Source organism: Enhydra lutris, unplaced genomic scaffold (assembly GCF_002288905.1).
Source record: "Enhydra lutris kenyoni isolate GAN:26980312 unplaced genomic scaffold, ASM228890v2 scaffoldscaffold14, whole genome shotgun sequence".
Taxonomy (NCBI): domain Eukaryota; kingdom Metazoa; phylum Chordata; class Mammalia; order Carnivora; family Mustelidae; genus Enhydra; species Enhydra lutris.
Genome location: NW_019154098.1, coordinates 24,755,100 through 24,761,214, shown reverse-complemented (window position 1 = coordinate 24,761,214; position 6,115 = coordinate 24,755,100).

Here is a 6,115-nt window from a genome sequence, read left to right as displayed (position 1 = left end):
CTATCTCCTCCATGGATGAGAGTGGGGCAGAAGGAACCTGAGCCAAGAGCCTAGTCCTTAGCACTGAGAGGAGGGCCTCATTTTCCTTCCCTCTCACCTATGAGCCCCAGGGGAAGGGGGCTGCCCCTCTGGGTCTGCCCAGACCCCATCTTAGACAACTTTCTTCTTGCTGTTCCTCATTTCCAACCATGATCATCAATTTTCCACCATCCCTGCCAAGTTAAAGACCTACTATGTGTCCCCTCCCCTCTCACCATTTCCCTGTGTTTGCCATAGCTGTGTCTACTCCCAACAGACTCAAAACCCTGGGCCTGGTGTAGTCTGTATCCACACTCCTTAAGTCTAAAGATGATGAACTTCTTAAAAATAAACAAATGAATAATAAAGTGTTATTAAAATAAAGTGTTTTACCCTGACTATCCTTCTTTGTCTTATTTTGTTGGAAGTATGTTCTCCCAGATTCTTTGCCTCTATCTGGCCATTACTGAAATGATTCTGTCATCTAAATCTTTAGGAATCTACGTATAAGAAAAAGGGGATATTTGGGGCACCTGGAAGGCTCAGTCAGTTAAGTACCTGCCTTCAGCTCAGGTCATGTTCCCAGGGTCTTGGGATAAAGCTCCATATCGGGATCCCTGCTCAGCAAGGAGTCTGCCTCTCCCCTGCCCTCCCCCTGCTCATTCTCTCTCTCTCTCTCAACAAATAAAACATTTCTAAAAATATATGTACACACACACACACACACACACACACACACATATATAGGCCCAGACAGTTCAGATAAATTATCCTAATTTCTGGGAGGTTAAATATAAAGCTAAACATATTCTTTAGAAATAAACTAGTGTTAAATTTATACTATGTTATTCTTTTTTAAAAAATTTTATTAACATATAATTTGCTTTATTATATTATATATGTTTTATATTGTATTATTTATATGTTATCATATTTATAATATGTTTTATTATATTATAATTTGTATTATTTGTTTTGGGGGTACAGGTCTGTGACTCATCAGTCATACAATTCACAGCACTCATCATGGCACATATACTATGTAATTCTTCAAGTCTAAGTGGGAGGAATTCTTTTGTTTTTTAGGGGACCTATCCTTTAAGAATTATTTTAAATATTAAATGGAAAAACCATATTACAGTTTTTGTTAATTAAAAAATGAAGCTGAAATGGTTACTTTCTCTAGGAAATAAAATTCCTTTATTAGTAATATGTCAATATTACAGTAATACTTTGCTAACAGTTAAAAGATCTTACAAGCCAATAAATAAAAACTACAATGAAGCTGAAATTTAAAAAAGAGATGTATACAGAAAAATCTATCTAAATAAGCAGAAACAAGTTTTATGAATTATCTATTCTACTGTCACCTTTTACAAGCACAGTTTTTATACTGCACATCAAAGTCCAACATAATAATCTCATTGGGAGGGGAAAATAGAGAAACATCTTCTGTAAGTGTATAAAGAACTATCAGTGGCAATGGATAACTTTTTTTAGTGTTTAGGATATGTTTTCATAAGTACTAAACTATATCTCTGGCAGGGATTTCTTAATGTTAACATAGTACCGTGGTAATAGATTCTCCACTACCTACTTATAATATTTTTTTTATTCCTCAAATTATCTGAAATGGTATATTGATATGTTTTGAGTCTAAAAGAATGGCAAGAAAAGAATACTGCGGTCAGTGAACTAATAACTCACACTTATGATGATGAGAAAATTTTGGAACTGACGAGTCCAGTCTCATAAATGCCGTTCCATAGCAGATAACTGGGTGTAACAGTACGCTGCCCGCTTTCTCTCTCTTCTTACAATTGGATCTACATCATTCAATTAATTCAACACGTGTGGTATTCACTATATACTCCATACTGCGTTGAATGTTATGCAAAGTGATATTAGATATAGTTCTTATCCTCAGAATTTCACAGCCTGATATATTAAATTTTTTTTTTCTACGGATCCATTGTCCTCTGTGTCATCCACAGAGAACGAACCCAGTGTTCAACTGGAATTCCTTGCTAACCATTTAGTCATCTTAAAGGTGCTTAATGCTTATGATATCCCTCATTAAAATAGAATCACTACATCCTATTATAAATAAGAAAATAGAGCTGTGTGCCTCGGTGGCTTACTCAGTTGAGCGACTGACCCTTGGCTTAGGCTCAGGTCTTGATCTCAGGGTTGTGAGATGCAGCCCTGTGTTGGGCTCCTTCTGGATATTCTCCCCTTCTTCCTCTGCTCCTTCCCACTACCTCCCCAATGAATAAATAATTAAATTCTAAAAAGAAAAAGAAAATAGAGCATTTGAGAGATTAAGAAAATTACCAAAGGGAAAAATGCCAGTAAGGAAAGATCCATGATTAGAAAACAGGTCTTATGATTCTACAATCTATGGTAAGAATAACGTCATCAATTGTGAGCAAAATCAGCTGTCTGTAAACATAAAGACACGTGTTACAAAACTGTCTGTCAGTATTTCTCCTCTGTCCTTCTCTAAACCAATCTTATTCTTTACCAGGGCTCCTAGCCTAAAACCACTACTAATTCCAAATCCCAGCCAGGCTTTCTATTATCATCCAATACTTGATCCAGGCAGGGAGCAGAGCCAGCTGCACATAATTATTCATAAAATAAATTCAATTTAGTATAGCATTTCAGAAACCTAAAGACCTCAGGGCCAGCTTTGGTCTGGAGGTTATTCTCATTACCACAGCAAAGTATCTATGACCACAAAAGACCGGTAAATCTTACAAACCATTGAAAAAAAAAAAAAGACTGTTCCCCTAAAATCCCCTATCTCCACTTGTAGCCATGGAGAGTACAAAACAGAACTGGGATTGAATTTGCCTTGAACATTCTGTTTACGCAGGGAACATTTATTCAAGATCTGGAACTTCTCCTGGCACCTGACCGAGATGCTGAAATATTTCCCCTGTGCTCTGATCGTGTCCGACACTTCACACACCGATGATCATCCAGTCACAGGAAGAGCTAAAGCTCTCAGAAACCCTTGGAATTCCTAAAAACCCTGTATGTATACACATGATAAATCCAGAGAGTCTAAGTAGAGACAATCTCTTAATGAGGACTAGTAAATCTACATCAGGCTGATGGAAATGTTTTGTCAACTGACATTTTCCTATACATTTTTTCCCTACACTTTCAACAGCAAAACAGAAAACTCAGGAACATTACATCCGGGCAAAATGTCCTTAATGTAGGTGTAAAATTACTACGGTGGGGAAGGCAAAGAAAAATAGAGAATGGGGAGCATATGCTAAGCCTAAACATGGCTTGATTTCCCAAAACATGTGTTCAATAGGATGATTCCTTGTGCAGCTTGAAAAACACTGCTGCAAGCTTTTTAATATCCATAAGATAAAAGTTCTAATTGAGATACAGCATAATAATATCTCTAGTAAAAACATGGTAGTATTGTTTTGATAGTGCATTTGCTTAAACATTCTTTGTGCCCAAATAGGGATTTGATGTTCTCTCAGGTTTTCTGAAAGCTAGGCTAATTAAAAGCATCTATTAATTCAAGCCATATTACATATAAAATGTTCTAAGTATGTCTCTCACCCCTGAAGGAGCACAATAAATTTAATCCTGTCTGCATCTGTGGGTGTGTTGCTCCGCTGTTACTCTAAGTCTAAGCGGCAGTCTGCTGCTCATGTGTGATAGTAAATACCTCATTCACAAGGTTTTGCATTATGGATAGTTTGTCTCCTGAAGGCATTTCACACAACAGGAGCCATCTCCGATGAAAACACTTAATCCTTAAAACACAACAGTTCATAATAATATGGGGGGAATTTTAACTATACAAGCTATAAAAATCTTAAATTGCCAGTAGTTACACCCTCACTGATGCATTCATTTCCTTACTTTCCAGGGTCACCCTGGTTAATCCAACCATTTAGATCGAAACTTTGCACAGTAGCTGATGGATGACATTTTCCATTAAAGATGCTACAGGAAATAAGAAATAATTAGGTGCTACACCATTCACCATAGTAGCTGGTATAAAATATTAGTATGCCGGACCAAGAACTGTTCACCTAAGAGCTTACTTAATTATAAAGGATAACTTGATCATGTGCATGAAATACTGCTCCTCAAAACCATGAGTACATTTCATAATATCCAAGAAAGCTAAAACTGACCAAATGCAGATGAAGTTAGGAAAACAAATTATTAGGAGAAGGAAAGGTAAAGTGAAGGAGGGTGGAATTGGAGGAGGGGGAGAAACCAAGAGAGACTGTGGACTCTGAGAAACAAACTGAGGGTTTTAGAGGGGAGAGGGTGGGGGACGGGTGAGCCTGGTGGTGGGTATTAAGGAGGGCATGTATTACATGGAAAACTGGGTGTGGTGCATAAACAATGAATCTTGGAACACTACATCAAAAACTAATGATGTATTGTATGGTGACTAACATAATACAATAAGAAGAAAAAAAGAAATAAAAGGAAAAACAAATATTATTTTCTGAGATTAAAGAGTATGCATTGCTAGATGTTAGAAATATATGCAATCAGTTATCCTAATAGGGAGTTTATGGGTGTTTCTTTTGTCAAAGGAACGCTGCATGACAATTTAGTCCTCTCTTGGAATTTCAAATATTGGTTTTGTGACTGAGGACATTGATGCTATTATAAACCCTCAGTATAAATTCTACTCATGGAAGTTTGTTAAGTTTTCTGAAATTTGATCTAATTCTCTTCAATGACCCGTTTTCAGCAGGCTTCCCTTCCTAGTTTTAATCTTGATAATGATCTAATTTCATCACTCGGGATTCTGCGCAGGCTTTCTTTGTCATATCTAGTTTGCCTCAACCAGTTAGTCTCAACCAGGGGGCAGTGCTCCTCGCCAGGGGACTTTTGACAATGTCTGGATATATTTTTCATTACTGTAACTGGGAGAATGCTACTGGCATCCTGCTAGGTGCAACGGGGCTGCTGTTAAATAGTCTACAATGCACGGGATAACCTCCCACAATGAAGAATTATTCAGGAAAAAAAAAAAAGGTAATAAAGCTGAGGTTGAGAAACCTTGATCTAGATCTAAATTTCCCCTCTCTCCTCCCAAAATGGTTGCCAATTAGGAGCATGTTTATAATTAGAAGATAAAAAAGAAGAGACAGACAATGTACAGTCTGTTTTTTAAAGCTGGTATACTGTGGGAAGCCAAACTTAACAAGTAGCAAAATTTTTGTATTAATTTAAATTTTATTGGAATTGACATACATGGAGAAAAGCACATAAGCCATAAATGTGCAGCTCCCCCAAATTAAAATAAAAACACAACTAGGTAACTCTAACCCTAAAACAGAATGTTACCATGACCCTAGAAATGTCCTAATTTTGAATATTCACCCCTGGATTTCTGAGTTCTAAACTTACATATTCAACTGCCTCTTGACATGATGCCCTTCTATCAATTTTAGTGGAAAGTTAGAGAAGATATATGTGGGTTTCTTTCTTTCTTTTTTTTTTTTTAGCAACATGTTAAGTCAGAAAGGTTTCTTTTAAAAGTAGACTTAAGGATAGAGTCAAGAGAAAGGTAACATCAAGTTAAAACACTATTGCACCACCATCTTAAAAAAATAATCATTAATATACATTTTATTACTAGTTTTTTAAAATATTTTATTTTTATTTATTTGAGAGACAGAGATAACAAGTAGGCAGAGAGGCAGGAAGAGAGAGAGAGGGGTAAGCAGGCTCCCGCTGAACAGAGAGCCCGATGTGGGGCTCGATCCCAGGATCCTGGGATCATGACCTGAGCTGAAGGCAGAGGCTTTAACTCACTGAGCCACCCAGGTGCCCCTAATTAATAGTTTTTGTGTCATCCTCACAAATTATATTGTAGAATTCATATATATACATATATATGTATAAAGCACTGCACATTTATCTTTTTTAACATCTTAATTTTATTTTTGTCAGTGTTCCAAGAACCATTTTTCATGCACCACACCCAGTGTTCCATGCAATACGTGCCCTCCTTAATACATTTATTTTTTTTAAGATTTTATTTATTTATTTACTCATCAGAGAGAGAGAGAGTGCACACAAGCATGCAGAG